Genomic DNA, 20,134 nt, shown 5'->3' with positions numbered 1-20,134 from the left:
TCAGAGAAGAAAGTTCTACATTATGTAAAAATGTGTCTACATTTAAAATTGTGTGTTCAGTAGATGTTGTAATAAAAAAGACTTTCACGTAGCATCACATCTTCCATATGCTCCTAGTCGTCTTACTCTATGACCATGGGCAATTCCTCAAGCTATGACAAACAAACTGGTGCTGGACGGGCAGGGGATACTTACTTGGGAATAAGTCACTTTGCCCCATCAGGTATTTTTCTTGAGTGAACATTCACAGGACAAGGCTGCATGGTTTCAATGTTATACTTGCTTGTGTAGAAGTGGGCTTAAGAAAACAGGTAGCACTGGAAGTAAATTAGGCACAATACATAGGTGAGAACTAGGAAGTGGGATAAATCAAGTAGACAAGGTTTTCCAAGTCCTAAACTAGCCTTCAGTGGGTGTGCCTGAAGATGTGAATTTAGCACTTAATAAGCACATTTTAATCTCTTATGGTAAGCTTTGTTAGAGTTACCGTGCAGCTGAAAACAGAAGATTTGTCTTCACTTACTGTGAAGCTTCCTTCTCGGTGGTCCAGGTGTGTGTCAGTCCTCACTCTCTTGGGTTAGGTTCCTCCTCTCCAGAAGCAGGGTTGAGCAGCTGAATTTGATTCGAGGGGAGGGGCTTGCCCAGGAATCTTCAGTCTATCTCCAAGCCATGCCTCCCACAACAAAAGAAAAAACTCCTCCAAACAGATTGAAGGCGTAATGAAGTATAACATGTAGAACAGTAACATCAACTCCATTAACTATCTATACACTACTCAGGCAGTGGATATACTCTTAAGGTCCCTTCACTTTACTCATTCATTGAGGGACACTACTACAGAATTCTCTAGCAGACCACCCCCACCCCCGGGTCCTAGAAGCCGCCCCACGAAAAAACGTTTGGGTGGGTAGGACTGACCCACTCCTGGACCACTGAGAATACTTAGTTCTAATCAGGACTCTTTTTGAGTTGAACTCTTTTGCATATTAGGCGACACACCCCTAATGTAGCCAATCCTCCAAGAGCTTACAGTAGCCCCTGTAAGAAGAGCTCTGTAAGCTCTTGGAGGATTGGCTACATTAGGGGTGTGTCGCCTAACATGCAAAGGAGTTCCTGCTACAAAAAGAGCCCTGGTTCTAACCAAGTAGAAGGTCTACATAAGTCCAGGCAATGCCATTCCTTTTCCTCCTCATGTTTAGGAATAGGGCAGAAGGATGGCAATACTATTTCCTCTGTTCTTTAATTTATACCCCACCCTCCCCGCCAAAGCAGGCTCAAAGTGGCTTACATAAATTATAAAATAAAGTGCTAGTGACGATAATAATATTGCATAAAAACATAATAGGTCAGTCATAGTGGAATACAGTCAGTGTTGATGTTCAGCCTATTTGGGGAAAATAATAGAGAGGGCTGTGGCAACGCAGCTACAGAGATTTTGGATTACGCTTCCATCTTAGATCCCTTCCAGTCCGGTTTTTGCCTGGGACAAGGGATGGAGACAGCACTGCTCGCCCTCACAGACGACCTTCGGAGGCATATAGATCAGGGCGGATCAGCAGTACTGTTGTTGGACCTGTCGGTGGCGTTCGACATGGACAACCATCAGTTACTGACCTTGCCGACATAGGAGTTCAGGGGCTTGTCTTGCAATGGCTTGCCTCCTTCCTCCATGGTTGGGGACAAAGGGTGGCGCTAGGGGAACAGCTCTCCCAGAGGTACCCACTAGAGTGTGGAGTGCCTCAAGGGGCAGTGCTGTCCCCAATGTTTTTAACATCTACATGTGCCCCCTTGCCCAGATTGTCCGGAGTGATGGGCTGGGATGTCACCAGTATGTGGATGACACCCAGGTCTATCTGATGTTGGGCGGGCGGTCTGGCTCTAGACCAGAAGACCAGGCGTTACAAGCTATGGCTGGTTGGCTTAGACTGAGTCAACTGAAATTGAATCCGATGAAAACAGAGGTTTTGTGCCTGAGTCGGAGTGGACTGGGGGTAGGGATCCCACTCCTGACCTTTGATGGGGCACCATTGGGACCAGTGGTGGTTAGGAGTGCTTCTGGATACCTCCTTAACAGTGGAGGCCCAGGTAGCAGCCACTGCCAAGTTGTTCTTTTACCATCTTCAGCTGATTAGGCAGTTGGTTCTCTTCCTCAAATGCAACGACCTTGCAACAGTGATCCATCCGATGGTCACCTCAAAATTAGACTACTGTAATGCTCTCTACTTAGGACTGCCCTTGTTGCAAATCCAGAAGCTGCAGCTAGTGCAAAATGCTGCTGCCAGGCTTCTGATGGGTATCCCCATGACGGAACACATCCAGCCTGTCCTGAAGGCATTACACTGGCTGCTGATACTGGATTCGCTTCAAGGTGCTGGTTCTTCGCTTTAAAGCCCTTTATGGTCAGGGTCCGACATACCTGAGGGAAAGCCTTTCCCCATATATACCCCAGAGAGCACTTCGGTCAGGGTCACAAAACCAATTGACCCTTCCAGGCCCCAAGGATGCCAGGCTAACTGCAACCAGGGCCACGGCTTTTTCGGTGGCCGCTCCATACTGGTGGAATGAGCTCCTGGAGGAGATCAGGACCCTGCGGGACCTTTTGCAGTTCTGCAGGGCCTGCAAGACAGAGCTCTTCCACCAGGCCTTCAACTAGGAGCCACCACCACTATCATCACTACTATCATGGTTAATATTACCATCTATGATCATTAAGACCATCATCTTATCAATAATAGAAGCCTGGTGCCTGGTTTATTACGGATAGCCTGTGCTCACCAACTGAAACTGAGACCGAAAGATCAATGAGCTGATTATCAAGTCGATCTATAGAATGTATGAGACCATCTTCGATATTATAAGCTAATTGCTAGCACTTTGATATTATGCTAATGAGTTTATGAATGGAAATGTTTGATGAACTGTTTTTATATTTTATGTATTACATCGTGTTTTTATGTTGTTAGCTACCGAGCCTGCCGCAGCAGAAAGGGTGGGGTACAAATTTAAGAAAATAAATAAATAAAATGAGAAGGGAAATTAAAGAAGCCATTCAGGAATCCAGACAGAGCACCAGCTTAGAGGCAAAGCCCCCAGGCAGACAAGGGAGACACCATAGAAGAGAATCCTCCAAAGTCAAAAGGGAAGGAGGACACGGACCCAGATTTTCCAGTGGGAGTGGAGAAAATGCTTCCTAAGTTGGGAATGGCACCTTCGGGGGTCCCTCTCCTGGCTGCCTTTTATAACCTGATGAAGGCTGTGGGAGGCACCCTCTTTTCTCTACTCCCTAGTTCCAGAGGCGGCTAAGAGAATTAAACTACCCTTATTGGACAATTCGGTAACTAGCCTAGCCTCCAACTCAGTTTTGCCAGTGGAGGCAGATGGTTGGCCAAAGACCCATGTGACAAGATTGAACAAGCTCTGAAACCTCACCTAATGCTCTGAGAGCATCGGCAAAAGGCTCCTTTTTTTTGTGCAAGGACAGCATTCTCATGGGCTTTGGACCTGGCAGCAGGAAGCAGCAAGTTCCCCAAGGAGCTCAAAGACGAACTCAAGAAGATTGCTTTGGCAATGTTTTTTGCCTCAGACGCATCTCTGGATGCAGTATAGATTCTCCAGGAACACAGCTTCGTGATCAGTGAGAGGAAAAGCAACCTCCTTCCTACCCAGATGATTGTGCACCTAGGAGTATCCATAGATACGATCCAGGACAGTGTTTCTGTCCCACAAGAGACAGCAAAAGATCCAAATATTGACAATGCAGATTTTGAAGAGTCCAAAAGTAGAGGTGATGCTTCTGGCTCTACTCGTGGGAATTATAGTATCCTGTCAGGATGTACTGCAATCATCCAGATTCCATACTTGCCCTCTTCAGAGATTTCTACTACCTTTTCAGGAAGTAATAGCATACAAGAGAACCAAACTACCAGAGACCCTCAAGCAAGAGTTAGGTTGGTGGCTGGAGCCAGCCCATTTTCAGGTTGGTCTTCCACTCAGAGAACCAAAGAGAACAGTAATGACCATGGATGCAAGCTTCTCAGGTTGGGGAGCCCATGCCCATGGCACCTGGTTGAGACAACCAACAGTATAAATCTATTGGAACTCAGAGCCATCAAACTGGACCTAATGGAATTCCAATATCTTCTATCCAATTGCCATGTCCTGGTACAGGCGGACTATGGTTGCCAAGGCCTACGTGAACAGACAAGGGGGGGGGGGTCCAGGGTGATTCACAAAGAGGCATGCATGATGATTCAGTGGGCAGAGAATCATCTCAAATCCCTAAAGGCAGTACATGTATGGGACAGGACAATGCTTTGGCAAACTGGTTGAGTCACAGGACTCTAGACCAATTAGAATGGATGTTAGAGAGATTTTTCAAAAACTGTGCCAGAGATTTGTCTTGTTAGAAGTAGGTCTATTCACCAACGATCAAAATTGTCAGATTCTTAATTAGCTATGGAATTATTCTCTGTCTAGCCAGATAAGCTAGTTTTGATAACTGAAGCGATGATTGATGATACTCCTCATGTCTGAAAGTAATTGTTAAGAGTAACAAATCTTTTTTTTATAAGCAGTTTGTAACCTTCAACACTTGGGCTTTTAGTGCCTTCTTTTTCTTTCTCCCATAGTTTGTAGTTTTCCCTCCCCTTTTCATTGTAGTTTTGTAGTGTTGTTTTTTAGAAATGCAAATTTTAAAAAATCCCCTTCGGGGGGGGGGGCAAAAATAAAAAAATTGTCAGGTTCTTTAAGGGAGCTGCCCTGCTGAATCTTCCACAGGTTCACCATTTTTTCACCTGGAAACTTAACCTAGTGACAAGGGCGTTGTCCAGGGAACCTTTCAAACCTATGGCCCCCTGGATGAACTGACTTTTAAGACCATATTCCTGTTGGGAATCACTTCAGACGGGTACAACCTACAGAATTAGGGGAAGGCATCAAAATTCTAAATCCCATAATTCATGTCCAAAGGCATTTTACAATTATGTGTCCATCAAGGGGAAACAATAAAAATTAGAGTCATGGAACAAAATTTAAGCCTGATCATTCATTTAAAATAAAACTGTCATAAAACTAACAAAGCAATTGAGATTTCCTAAGTTTGTTTAATGCTGTTGAGTACTTATACATTCCTCAGCTAAAGTGGTCTGAAGGTAAAGTCAGTGGAGATGGAATACAGGTTCCCCTGGCAGACATTATAAACCTGTCAGCTCAAGGGTCTTTCCAGGGAGTTTAAAGGAGGCAATAGTACGACCACTCTTAAAGAAACTATCACTGGATCCTACCAATCCAGCCAACTACCGCCTGGTATTGAATCTTTCATTTCTGGGTAAGGTAGTTGAGAGAGCAGTGGCAGAACAGATCCAGGTCTTCCTAGAGGACACATCAATACTGAACCCATTCCAGCCTGGTCCCTTACAGGAGCCCCTATTCGAACCCATATCCAACTGGTGTTCTGCCAGCTGCACTAGCTCCACATTGAATACTGAATCAAGTTCAAGGTGTTGGCTTTAAACTTTAAAGCTCTTCACAGTCTGGGACTAACATATCTTCAGGACCACCTCTCCTGACATACCCCCCAAAGAGCTCTATGCTCTTTAAATAACACACTGGCGGTCTCGGAGCTAAGGAATATTCACCTGGTCTCAACTAAAGCCAGAGCCTTTTCGGCAGTAATGCCAGCTTGGTGGAATGCACTTTCAAGCGAGATCCGGGCCTTGGCTCATTTCCACAGGGCCCGTCAAATGGAGATGTGCCACGAAGCATATGGGTGAGGCCAGGAGAATGTCTATTAATATAGTTTTTCCTGCCCCTTCTTCCACTGGGACAGTGATAGTATTATTATACACCATGTGATTAATTGTAAATATTCGAACTTGAATCTGTTAAGTTCATAGGTTTAACTGTATTTTAAACGGTTTATTATATGTTGTGATCTACTCTGAGCCCCACGATAGTGGAGGAGAGCAGAACAGAAATTGAAAGTATAAATAAATAAACCTCTTTCCCCTGCGCACTGAAGGAAAACCTTGACGTATCTTCAGCTACATTTGTTTACATTCCATTTATCTCTCTTAAAGAAAGGATACAATGACATCTTAGTGCATTCTCAGCCCATGCTGCTTTATTGCTAAAAATTGTATACAGGTGCAGAGTTTCCAAGTTCATTTTTGAACATTATTGTTTACAGTGTCAAAAGAATAAATTTTATTATCCCTCCCCTAAGATGCATAGATACAAAAGCAAGCTGCCTTTTGGAAAACTTCAGATATATACAGGGGTAGTTTAAGGTTTCAGTACTATTACATAACCTGTACAATGGACTAAATGGTTTGCAGTGTGGCCTATACTTTCCCCATCTCTTTTGTACTCAGACAAGTTGAAGTGTACACCCATTCCTAAAATTTAGCCAAAAAAAGGGGGGGAGGGGGAAATTGCAGCATTCCTAGCATTGTTTTCAACTGCTACCCTTTTATCTTTTCTACACGTCTTCCACACATTTTAAAAATTCAGTAGGATAACCATGTTGAGTCTGTTTCCGCTAAATTAAAGAGCTGTGACACCTCAAAAGACTTATTCTAAGATAACCTGCCATGTAGTGGATTCTAGCCCGTGAAAGCTTGTTCTACTATAAACCTGTTAGTTTTTAGGATGCCACAAGGCTCCACACTTCCCAGAACACTTGATGGTAATCTGTTCCTTAAATCAGAAGGATGAAATTAACTTAGACATAACGGCCACCCCTATAGTTGTACTACCTGTGAGTTTTACAACTTACAAAAGGAAAGCTTTGAAGGCAAATATTAGTGATGAATGGACCATAGTCTCATAATTTATTTTCTCCTTTAGAATGGAATGAGAGGGGCAGCCAAGCTTAAGTCAATGCTATAAGCCTACAATTGTGATTCCAACAGTCAAACATTTGACAGCTATTTACTGACAATGCAGTTTAAATATGGCCCCCAACAAGCTTGAAATGTATGTGATTTTAAAAAATTAATTAAATAAAATACACACATCTGAAGAAATTTTAGGGTTTCTTTCATTCAGCACCTTCATATTTAGAAAGTCATTTTTCAATTTAGGCTGTTTCAAGAGTGTCACATGAGCTAGACGACCCCTCGGTCACTGTCGCTCGATCCTTCTAGCTGTTGGTTGTCAGCCACCGTGCCCCACCTCCCAGAGGAACCGCAGAGGCCTCAGACTTGTGGGAGAGCAGGAGGTTACGTCACTTCTCTCCCTTGGCAGGTCAGACAAAACACTCTCTCTGCTTGTCCACTCGCCCGTCACCTGTGCCACATCCTCCCCGGCCTCTGCCTTCAGTCCTCTTTTATTCCTCCCTCATGTCACCCGCCTTCCCCTGTGCTCCAACCTCCGCCCCTCCCCCAGGGCCCCACCCCCTCCTCTTATGCTGAAACGCTGAGCCGTCTTCCCTGCTCACTTGCTCTCGGCCCGCGGGTCAGGCAGACTTTGCGCTTCTCCTTCCCCAAGCTGCTCTGGGCCGTGGGCAGGTTCTCGTGCCAGGCCGCTGGCCCAGCATGGTTCCCTCTTTTCTTCCAGAAACTTCCTTCCCCCTGGCCTGCTGCTCGTCTGGGGTGGCGTCATCCTGCGGATCCGTTGGCGGCTTGTCGGGGCTTGGGGGACTCAGCAGCGTCAGGGTCGATCGCCCCTGCCTTCCTGTGAGTGCCAAGGGGGTTGGGAAACAGGGGGTCAGGGGTATTGGAGTCCCGAGCGGCGGTGGTCATCCCTGGGGAGGCTCGCCCTCGGGACAAAGAGCTTTTTAAAAGAATCTGCTGATTCACAATTTAGAGGATATACATTTGCAATCCATGAAATGCACCTGATTTACAAAATTTAGGGATCCAACATTGACTTTTGTAACTGAACAAAACTAGGAAAAAATAAAAACACACTGCTACCCTGGCAGATCTAAAGGTCCTACCTTTACTAGCATGCTTTAATGTAAGCATCTGTCAGAACCTAAGCTACACAAGAACTCCAATTTTCAGATTAGTTTTTGTACCATTGTTTCTGGTATAAAACCAGTTCACCTTGATTTAGCTGCCCAGGTGATTAAAGAAACCTGAAAAAACCACATGTCCTTAAAATCAATTCAACCCCTGAAGAGTATAGATTGCTTACTGTATTGTGTGCCACAGGCTCTGGACTAAGGTTCCCGTTCCTTCTACACTACTACTAAGTCCTTTTTGGGTTTAACCTGTTCCCTCCCCCCCAACACACACACACTCTGAAACTCTGCACCTTTTTATTTGTACAACCACAGCAGTTAAGAAACCCATCTTACCACTAACCTTGCTCAGTTTATGCCCCAGCTTTATGCAGGTACAGGGGATCCCTGAACTTGGCAAGAGGTTAATAGGGCTTTGTTCTGCTGATTCTTCTTTCCAATACACAGTTTTGGTGTCATGCTTCTTCCATTATTTATACACTCTGCCCCTTTTCTAAAGGGGTAGCATGTTTTCTAAAAACAAAATCTGAGAATCAAAGCAGTAAATTCAAGCTATTGGTATATTAGTTCCTATTGCTTCATTATGTATAAATGCATATCTCAATTTACTGATAATAACTATAACACTAGACATCTTAATCATGCATAATTAGAATACTAGCTCTATAAAAGACTTGGTTTGTGAGCCTGTGTGCTTGTGCCACTGTTCACTTTTCGATGCAAGTTCTCCATCCTGGGGCTCCACAAGCCAAACTGCCTTCTACTGTGTTTAGCAAACACCTGTTCTATATGGAGGAACAGATAAATTGCAACACTATCTGATACTAAAGAAATGCTAAGCTTTGTGGAGCATTATATTGTGCTATAACTTGCAGACATTTTGAAAATTCCACATAAAACCTACTAGCAAGAGCTTCAAAAAGCCTCCATCTCACCTATTCTCCTAAAACATGTCCTCTCCCCCCACACACCCCTCCTTCTCCCCATCTTTGTATTTAGGGAGTGTTCATTCTGGAGACCTCCTCCCGTGATGACATAAAGCCATCTCCTATCCAGATTCCAGTCAAACGAGACCTTTCACACAAAGGAACTCTTTCCTGCATCCTGGTGAAGAGAATCTAATGAGTTTTTATTCCTCGAGTCTACTTTCGGTTGGAGAAAGAGCCTCATGCCTCTGCTGATTTTGAAAAAGGAAGAACTCATTGCCTCTCTAGAGGAAGAGGACACAGAATGCTTTTGTCCTCCGGTTCCCAGCATATGCATACAGACAACTGTATACCGAAAACCAATTTCTGAAAGACACCCATGTATTCTTTTCCCCCCATTTGTGCTTGGATTTCTACTAAATTTATTGTTTCTAAACTGAAAAGCTAAAAAAGAACAATAAGTCTAAAAGGAAGTCTAGTAAGAAGAGTTTCATCTTATAAAATTGCAGCTGGAGCCAGTGTAAGACTGAGAGTCAGATACCAGCTCACACAGGCAAACTCTCCCACACAAAGAATAGCACTAATGTGCTTTCAATGAAATTTTGATCTTGAGTCAAAGGATAATGATCGGAAAAGCATAACAAAATCCAAGGCCTGCTTAAATACCTCAAAGAGAATGTAGAAAAAAAGTCTTGGTACTATATCTTCAGGACCTTAAAATGCCACAGCCAGTGAGTTTTAAGTTGTTTAACTACTTGAATGCCCTGAAGAATATTAAAGTCCCTCATTCTTCCATATCTAGGCTGCAAGACTCTCTGAAATAACACTGCTAGTCAGCCAAGCATCTCCAAGGAAGCAATTAATTGTATGCATTCTGACTAGACTTCTTAGTAGCACCAATAAACCATGGCAGCAAACCTTGCAGTTAAGAGGCTCACATCTGAACTTTGGATACCAACTTTCCATTATGATTCAATTGGGCAGTGGCCATTATATCAGTTTAGCACCAGTTTTGCAGACAAGGAACAGTACTCTCAACCAGCTGCTCAGAAGATTTAAAGCAATGCAAGTTCTACAGCCACTGCAATGATACTTCTACAGGATTCTGTAAGATCTGTATTCAGAAGAACCATATGAGTAATTAAATGCAAGTAATTCCCCTACCTAATCTAGCCTTAGGAATTTTCTTTGCAAGATTAAGTTTCCTATATATTTTATAATATAAGCAAGATAGTTACACGGAATTTGTTGACCTTATGTATAGAACAACTGATTGATGGGAAATTACTTTTAAAAATATTTTAAAACAGAAGCTTCCTTCATCCAATTAGAAAGTTAAGCTGCTGGTAGCCAATGGGTATCCAGAACATAAGAGAAGCCATGTTGGATCTCTCACAGTTAAAAGAAAATATGCAATGCCATAATGTTCCTGTATACATTCCAACATCACTGACAAATCCGCTCTCTGGTCTACATACTTCAACTAAATCCTGCTTAAGGCAGAATTGAGCTTACAGTTTCCATGGTTTTCAGTATAAGTGCATATTAGATTAGAGTGACCTGCACTGTAAAGAGGTATGAATTGCAATTGCTTTCTAGGATGGTGGAAAAATGGGTGGAAGGAAAGATTGCCAGGCATACTGAATTACTACTATACCTTATTTTCCCATTCCCTAGTCTAAGTGTAGCTTTGTAAACTAGGTGAAAACATGTAGCAGATTTGAAACAGATAAATAAAAGCACATGTAAGACACCCACAAGCATTTCAACAGACATATCTGGATGTTTTGTACTTCACTCAGTTCCTTAAAAATAGTCACCTCTAAACAGTCTCCATGGTCAAGTGTCCCAAATTACATATCTGAGTAAAACCTAGTCTTGTTCACATGCTTGGAAGAGTTTCCTTTCATTCCAGAGGTAAACATTAACTACATGCTATATACAGACAAGCAGAATAGGGGTTCATCTACTCCTTCATGAACAATCAATTCTGAAAAACTGAACAACTACTGAGGAGTTTATGCCCGACCATCTAACTGCAGCCTTCAAATGCCAGGTTCCTTTGAGAAGAATTTTCTATTTTATTTTATTTTTTTTTAAAGAAAGACTCCCATCTCATCAAGCAACTCCCCGCAGCACAGAGCGCCACAAACCTATTTGGTTGGTACCATTTATTCTACTGTACAATTCTTGCTAATGCAAGTTAATTTCTACTACATGCAAACAGTTATTGCTACTAAAGTTCTATTTATTAAGATCTTATGGCTTTATTTGCATCAGGGATTCTTCCCCCTACATACTGTGCTATTTTGCATTCCAGTTTCAGAGGTATTTTTCCATCAATTGATTCTTCCAAACACTAAAACTACTTCATTCAATGGTACAGATATTTGTTCACAACAGAACCTTGACCAAGCACAGGTCCTCACAGCTCATCTGTAAACAACCCACCTTTCCAATGTTTATAACAGAACAGGCAGAGACCTTTAAAAGTAAAGTTAACTTTACAAGGATCCCTTGCATTGCAGTTAATTATGTTTCCTATGAATTTTAGGCAATCAACTCAGAATAAGAAATTTATCCTCCCCACCCCCCAAACCCTAAGGTAGCCATTTACAGACAAGAAAAAAGATGCAGTATCTTCTTTAAACTAGGAACAGGACCTTTTTTTAAAAAAAAAAAAACCTCAAGAGAGAAGCAAGGCAGCTCAAACAACAGAACTTTACATAACCACATTTATGACTTAATCAATGCAAGAGGAAAGTAGGCAGAAGTCACCTACTTGGACCTACATTTCCAAGAAAAGGAGAGAGCATGGGAACAGAAACAACTGCAGTACTAGTAAAGGTATTCCAATACCTAGGATTACCTGCAACTTTATATAATTGCTTCTCTTGCATTCAGCTGTTTTAATAATGGGCAGCACTATTAAATTTTATATTTTAAACTGTACTAGCAGTTTTACTATTCTAATGTAATTACAAAATTCTTGATCAACAGCCACAGTTATGCTCCTAAAACAGGGACTGTCAGGGCACATGTGCAGCCAGTGAGTAGCTGCCTCAAAGTACATAAGCTTTTCTGAATGGGAAATACAACATTTGACTCAATATACAAAGGAATGTTTTACTAGAACATGTGACAGAAGGGATTACTGATCAACTTATTCCAGTAAGTGGAACTTTTAGAGCAGGGGTCCCCAACCTTTTTGAGCTTGTGGGCACCTTTGGAATTCTGACAGAGAATGGCTACCAGAGATGGAGCCAACTGCCAGAGGTGAAGCCACACAGAGAGAGGAAGCCCAAGTCTAAGGGGAAATGGGGATAATTTTAGAAAAATACACTGGAAAAGAGGACAGAGAGAATAAAACTAAAGCTGGTGGGAGGTGCCATTGAAACGATGTTATTTCAATCTGCTCAGCCAATCAGAAGTTTTGTTGGGCGAGCGCTTGACCTGGCCCCATGAACTTTCTAACATAATTTGGTGGGCACTAGGAAAGGTATTCGTGGGCGCCATGGCACCCAAAGACACCACGTTGGGGACCCCTATTTTAGAGTAAAAGTGATCAGTGGAGTTGTGGAGTCCATTAGAACAAGCATTTGCTCATAAATAAAGTCCTTTGCTAAAGACTGTGCCACTGAATTCTGGATTTTACCTGTAGTTTATTTCAAATGCCACTAAAATGTACTTGGCTGCATGCAAGTATAATTTCCACACAATTTCAAACTCACATTACTGTTTTATACCATAGTTTCTGCTACCACTGCCTAGAGAAGACACTGCATCTTTATATCATAAACATAATCTTGTCTGTTTCTTATTAGTTACATCACCAGTGTTATTTGTCACTCTGAAATTGTAAAAAAAGTACTACTAGGCTCATGCACTGATCCTAACATGGCACTACAGTTTTGCTACAAAGCACTAATGCTTATGGAACTATACACATCTCAAAATGGAAGACATTGGTGATTTTGTTGTTCTCAAACAACTTGTAACTTTTTGTCCACAAGTATTAAAATATATTTATATGTATATATATTATACTATTGCACATGCCCGTGTTTGTTTAATCTATCATATGGAAAAGTTTCCTGCCGACATGGAGACCAAAATATAAAACCAAAAGATTAAGGCAGTATTGCCTTTGCACAGTACAATTAAGAAGATGCTACAGGACACGTACTGTGATGGGGTTTCCTGGGAATGCACAGAAGACTTTTCTGAGACTCCAATTTCAATCCTAATATAGCCCTATTACGCACAAATACGTTCATGGTTAGAAAAGGGCCTAGAGGAAAAAGGGAGGAAGGGTTCTTTTACTGAAGGTCTGCATGACAAATATTGACCTTCAGTTGTATTCATTCTGAACTGACATCATGATAAAACCCACCAATAATCTCAGCCTGTAACAGCCTATGATGTTAAGACGACAATTTGGAGTCTGTAGACCAGTCAACAAGCCATCATACTGCTGGATGTGTCTAAGTTTTCAGTTTCATGGCTGTACATAATAATTTTCTTACCAATTAGAAGACCCTGCACCTAGACAAGAATTCCTGTTCAGAATATCCTTAAATCATACTAATTGCCTAATGATTTTTATTTGGATTCCAAAGTACTTTAAAAAATGCCACTCTCAATGATAACCATAACCATTTTCCTGTAGTTGGCAAGAGAGCCAACTTATGTTCCGCTGTGTTGCAAAGTCCTATTCCAACATTGTTCTCAGCTTGATAAAGGAAAGCAGCTGAATATATGTCCATAAGAATTCCGCTGCATTTTTATATTATGGCAATCGTACACAATGCCAATGGATGAGTCAATACAAGTGCTTAGTTAATGGTATGGTCCATTTATTCAACTATTTTTTTTTGTTTAAAGAAAGGAGAATATGTTGTCTAATCTCATCAGACACTGATGTCCATGCCAGAAAATAATACCCTTGCTACCTATGAGTAGATCTTAGGCAGTTCTAAGAATTTTGTTAGCCAATGTTGACAGTTAGTAGAATATGTGCCACCATTTTCATCCTGATCAGGGATTTTTAAGCAGCTGCAAACCTGTTCTAAATTCACACTTAATAAGACTGAAGTAAGGTGCACTACTAAGGATTCCAGGTTCAGCATAAATAGATAAGACCTCTATGCCAGGAAGCCACCAATCCTGGCAATTATCTATTATCCCATGCTAAAGCAAAATGTCCCATAAAGGTCACACACAACAGACAAAAAAGGATCCTGTGTAAACAATGTTAGAATCACAACTTCCACCTTAACTGCGGGTAGAGACACCAATGGAAGCAGTGAAGAAGCCCTTCCTGAGCATGTCTGGCCTTTGTTAATCTAAATGGTGGGAAATTTTACATATATTTTTACATTATCACATGTGTTCTCTCTGGGGTAAAAGCTGGGGTAAAAAACTGGAAAAAGCTATTGCTCCTTAATTCTGTAGGGACAACTGGAGATGTCACTTAACCCCCTCCCCCCGATGCCCCTCAGCTTGCTTGCATGTACTTTTAAATCAGAGCTTCACCTTGAGAAGGGATCTGTCAGAGTAACAGCAACATCTCCTTTCCAGCAAATATGTAGATATATATGTGCAGATTTGCTGGGTTTCTTTCAAAAGCAAGGATGCATTTAGACACAGTGGACAAAATGCCAAAGTTTCTCTGCACAAGCTGCTCTAGACAGCCAGATGGTTATCTATAAATTGGTAACCTTTATGGGCTGAAAAATCCCAGCTGAGGTATTTTTCAGAGAGTATTTTAAGAAAAATGTTATTCCTCACTTTAAATGACACATACATACATCCTACTTAGCTTACCGCTTAGACTTCCATGTTAAAAGTCTTGCAACATGTTCAGAAGACTCATCAGTTTGCTAGATTCTCCAAGGGTTATGTAGAGAGTGGCCAGTTAACCAAGGTATTTTGAAAAGGGGTAAATACCAATCAGTACTGGCTTTTGCCCGTGCCTGTATGCACAATCTCTTCTAGACTACAGAAAACTCTTGAGCAACCTAGTGAAGTTGACAGTTTCTGTGAAATGTCAGCTATTCATTTCAGTTGTTTTGCAAAGCCTAGAAATATGTCTTTGCTATAATACAGACTTCACATGTCAAATGCTGAAGAGCTAGACCAGAAACAGAGCAGGGATTCTTCGTTTTCCTTCATGGAGATGACTTCTTTCATCACAAGTGATTTCCTGAACAGGTGAGGCTTCAAGATCAGTCTTGGTTGGATCAACCATAAATGTCCTGAGAATATAATAACAATGTAACTAAATTGAAGTTCACATTACATAAAATGCTTTATGCATAACCATTTTATTGAGCTTAGCTTTTGTGTGAAAGGTTTGCAGAAATGCTAGCATGATGTCAAAAATTGGAAGATGGCCCTTACTTCCCCCCCCCTCAAACTAGCATAATAATCATGGCTAAGTTCCTGCCCACTCTGCCAGCTTTCACACACCCAGCCCAGATCCTGAAATTTCTGGGTTCTCTATATATAAACTTGTCTTACACTGCAGAAATCAATGACAATCACTGCCAGAAAAAACATGTGGAAAAATAACTCAACTGTATACAGAGAAGTGACTGCTCTTAGGAACACATATTAGGGAATATCAAGCCATAACAGAAAAAATCCCCAGATGTTATGAGAGAATATAAATCAGTAGTGAAGGCTGAATTGGAGCTCATCTGCTGTATCATTACAGATGTAGGAGACTAGTTTTCCATTTCAGTGATCAATGCCAGTTTGATTAATTAAGAAATGGGAGAACTGTCAAAGTGACAGGGGAAAGTTTTACACAACAAAATGGTTCTTCACAAGAATGCTAGTTCTGAAGTTACTAAATGGCTACCAACATACCACAGTCAGCATAAATGTTGACTTCATGATAGGACTTCCTGCACTAGAAAAACTGATTGCTTACCTTAACTGAACTGTTATTCTTTGAGGGCTCATCTTTGAATTCCCACTAATAGGCTTTGCACCTACACAGAGCCTTGATTCAGAAACCTCTAGAGCTAGCATTTAGAGTTGGAGAATTCATGCCCAAGGGGAAGAATCCCATCTTCCTGCTCAGCTCCTTCCAAAACCTAAGACTACACCACAACAAGTTAAAATCATCTGTTGCAGGGAAAGTAAGCAGGTCATGTGAGTGTAGAGATGACCATTTTTTGTTGTTGTTCAGTCGCAGTCATATCTGACTCTTTACGACCCCATGAACCACATCATGCCAGGCCCTCCTGTCCTCCGCCGTCCTCCAGAGTTCGCTCAACTTCCTGTTCATTGCATCGATAACACTGTCTAACCATTTCATCCTTCGCTGTCCCTTTCTTCGTTTACCTTCAATCTTTCCCAGCATCGGGGTCTTCTCCAGTGAGTGCTCCCTTCTCATTTGGTGGCCAAAGTATTTGAGCTTCAGCTTCAGTATCTGGCCTTCCAGGGAACAGTCAAGGTTGATTTCTTTTAGGATTGACTGATTTGACCTCCTTACAGTCTAAAATACCTCAAAAGCCCTGCTTGGATCCCGAAGAGCCCTTGGATTGAGGTGCAGAAAAGCAAGATTTCAAGGAGAACAAAGTCTTATGAATTATGGAGGACTTATAAAAGCAGAACTGGTCCAATGTCACACAAGTGAAGCTTATACATCTAGGAGCAGGATTCAAGGAGTACTGTCTCTGCTACTTGAAGAAAGAAGTAAGAAGGCCCATGGAATGAGCCTTGGAGCACAACTTAAGTGTTTTGTCAGTCTTCTCGCTGAAAAAGCCTTCCCCACAAAGGACAACTGTTCAATCTGTCCCTACTCTCATGATGCACAGAGGAAGAGTGAAGTGATGGATGGTGTCATACTGCAATAACAGCTGCCGTGGTCTTAGCCTCAAAATCGGCTACATATCTTGATGAGCTGTTGTTGTGTAAGATGTAAAGACCAGTGCAGTTTGATTAACCTCCTCAGGAATGTTGTCAAACAGTGGTAAGATCTGGGCCCAGATAAAGTGTTGCTATCTCACCATACAGTCCGGATAATTTGATACCTTGAGGCGTACACTCTCTTTCCCATTCCATTCCACTTTCTTTTTCAGATGGAACAGAATGAAAAATCTGATAGCCTTTCCTTAGGACACTTCAATTATGATGGAGATTAGTGGGAGATGAAAGGAGATGAATTTACAGCTGTCCTCTTGCATTCTATAAAGGTTTTCTATTCTTTTGGATGTAGGTGGAACACAGGATGTTTCCAGCAGCAATGAAATCATCAGGAGTGAAACTAGGACATGTGAATCTGAGTCCATGATTCTAAAGACTGGGCCTGCCTCATCCAGTGGTCCCTCTAAGCTGAGTTAGTGTGAGCTAGCTCACATTTTTTTAGCCTCCAGCTCACACATTTTTGTCTCAGCTCAGGAAGGATGGCTCCAGAGCAAACTAGGTTATGCAGTAGCCAAATCACTCGCTCACAACTTTAATGCTAGTAGCTCACAAAGTAGATTTTTTGCTCACAAGACTCCACAGTTTAGAGGGAACATTGCTCATGACAGGATTGGTTTTCAGGCCACACATAGCAGTCATATGGGTGAATTGTTCAAAGAGCCTAGAGATACAGAATTGGGGACCAAAACAACACTGGATAGTGACAAATCCAAACTGCTATCAGAATTGGAGAATGAATTAATATCTCCCTGTTTTGAGGCACTGGAAGTTTATTAATAATTCAAATGAAGCTGAGAAGGCTGCTATGCAGTGGGCTGTGTTGGTGGCAAGTAGGTAGTGGCAAGTAGTGCTGCAGGATTAACAAAGGAGGATCTGAAAGCACTGGCGGCAAGTAGGAAGTAGTGGTGGAGTGGTATTTCCACCCACTTGGGATGGACACTAACTGGGAAAATGGTGGTTTGTTGGGGTTTGTGGTTCATTTGACTAAATGAGCTTCAGCTTTGATTAAATGAGCTTCCATTAACTTTTCTGTTTCCTAAACTGGTTCGTGGTTTGTTCGGTTCATGAGTTTGGGAGGTGGTACAATAGCCTCCCAGTGGGCTAGAGACACCAATGCACAGCAAGTCTCCAGCTGACTCTCCTCTACCTGCTCTCCACGTTTGGTCAGAATTGGATTGGGAGGGGGCAAGTTACAGCCCCTCAAAGCAGATGCCCCAGGAAAATGCTGTCCTAGGAGTGTGCCAAGTTGCCCCCATGCAAGGTAGAGGCATCCAACTCACAAAGGACTTCCCTGAACACCCCTCCACCTGCCCTCCAGGTTGTGCGCAGTTTGGCTTTCGAGGAGATGTCCCCTGGGAACAGGATCCTGGGGTGGGGTCCAATGTCACACCACACTCCCCCTCGGTCTCGGGAGGCAGGCACCCACCCATCATGTTGCGAAAATGGATTCTGAGGGTGGGTGGCCCTTCCCTGCAGGCCTAGGAGGCAGTCCCCCACCTGCCTCCCAATGGCAACAAGCTCCTGGGGTGGGGGTAGCCCGCCACATTCCCCCATGGTCTTGGGAGGCAGTCACCCACCCATTGTTGCTGTATATGAGGAAACCTCAGGTGCAGTCAAGCTTGCTTCTAAGGGTGACTGTTTGACAAGGTAGGGCTTTGCATAGGCAGATGTCAGTATACGAGGTAGGTCTTGTGCTATGAGGTAGATCTTGGTTCCTGAGGTAGGTGTTGTCTATGAGGTAGACCTTGGGTCTTGGTAGGACACAACTGTTGAGGAGGTGACAATTCTTGGGGGAACGCGAAGGCATGGGGAAGGCGTACATTGATAGGGGGATGCTGGAAGCGCTGAGTCCTGAGGGGAAAGAGGCATATGTGGGAGGGAAGGGGCCACAGCCAAAATCCCAGTAGCCCTGGGAGAGCGCAGATGGCAAGTGGCAATGCCCACAGAATCCATCTCCCCTATGGGGTGGGTGAGGGGAAGGCCTTCTGAAGGGATGGCCAGAACTGGAACACCCAGAGCCCAAGAAAGGCCTTTAAGCATGTGGAAGAGACAGATTCCCCAGGTGACAGTGACACAGTCACAGCAAGAATCCATCTCACAGTGGGGTGGGTGAGTCCTGGGGGGGGATATTCTCTTTGGGGGAAGTCATAAACCAAGCCCCAGAAAAGAGCAGCTCCACCCGAATCCATCTCTCCATTGGGGTGGCCTAGTGAGTCCCAGAGTGGCCCTCGAGCTGGAAGGAAGACACGCCAAGTCTGAAACGTAGCTCTGGGAAAGAATGAAGGAACCTAGAATCCATTTCCCCAATAGGAAAGAGTAGGAGGAGGCTTGGAGAGACGACTCTTGGGGGGGGGGAGATTAAGATTCCCATTTTGGGGGTGCAGTCACACTTGACATGGACAGGAGTGTGGCCCAAAGTCCTGAGACCCCCAGTCATGAGCTGCCTGGGTTAACATTCTCATCGCGGGGGTGCAGTCGCACATGTCACGGACAGGAATGTGGCCCAAAGTCCCGAAACCCCCAGGCAGCTTGTGAAAGGGGGGAGGTTAATATTCCCATTGTGGGGGATGTGGTCACACCTGACAAGGACATGAATATGGCCCAAAGCCCTGAGACCCCCAGGAAATAATTAAGAAGAAGAAGAGACTGGATTTATATCCCACCCTTCACTACCCAAGGGAGTCTCAGAGTGGCTTACAAACTCCTTTCCCTTCCCCTCCCCACAACAGACACCCTGTGAGGTAGGTGGGACTGAGAGAGCTCTGACAGAAACTGCTCTTTTTCAAGTACAGCTGTGCCAGAACTATGACTTGCCCAAGGTCATCCAGCAGGTGCAAGTGGAGGAGTGGAGAATCAAACCCAGTTCTCCCAGATTAGAGTCCACGCACTTAACCACTACACCAAACTGACTCTCTTAAGATAGCTTGCCCCCCTCAACAGGCAGTGGCAGAGAGAGGCTACTATGGCTCAGTCCCTCCTGCCATGAGCCAGAGGTGTTGTTTGTTGTTTGTAGGTTTCTTTTTTGATAAATAAAAGTGAAGGCAACCCCAGCAAATAATAAATAAAGATAGCTTCCTCCCCCCCCAACCTGGCAATGGCAGAGAGAGGCAGTGTGACTCAGTCTCCTGTCCTGAGAAGAGGTGTTATATATTTGTTTTTAGATAAATAAAAGTAAAGGCAAAAAACAACCCCAGCAAATAAAGAGCTTGCCCCTCCCACCACCTGGCAATGGCAGGGAGAGGCAGTGTGTGGCTCAGGTTCCTGAAACCACAGCAAGGAACACCTGCCCAGCCAGGAGAGGTGT

At 43.2% G+C, this 20,134-nt stretch overlaps 1 long non-coding RNA gene across 1 annotated transcript in view; it reads right to left on the bottom strand.

Moving 5' to 3' along the window:
* Positions 1-12,950: 12,950 nt before the first annotated feature.
* The window catches only part of LOC107126025, a 19,029-nt gene continuing 11,845 nt past the window's right edge, over positions 12,951-20,134 (bottom strand). The window contains exon 4 of the long non-coding RNA XR_001483060.1: positions 12,951-15,149. This is a non-coding gene — a long non-coding RNA (uncharacterized LOC107126025). The remainder of the gene's footprint in view (positions 15,150-20,134) is intronic.

The sequence above is a fragment of the Gekko japonicus genome, unplaced genomic scaffold, assembly GCF_001447785.1.
Source record: "Gekko japonicus isolate JY-2015 unplaced genomic scaffold, Gekko_japonicus_V1.1 scaffold251, whole genome shotgun sequence".
Taxonomy (NCBI): Eukaryota; Metazoa; Chordata; class Lepidosauria; order Squamata; family Gekkonidae; genus Gekko; species Gekko japonicus.
The sequence above is the reverse complement of the archived record's forward strand: the minus strand, read 5'-3'. Positions and strand labels throughout refer to the sequence as shown.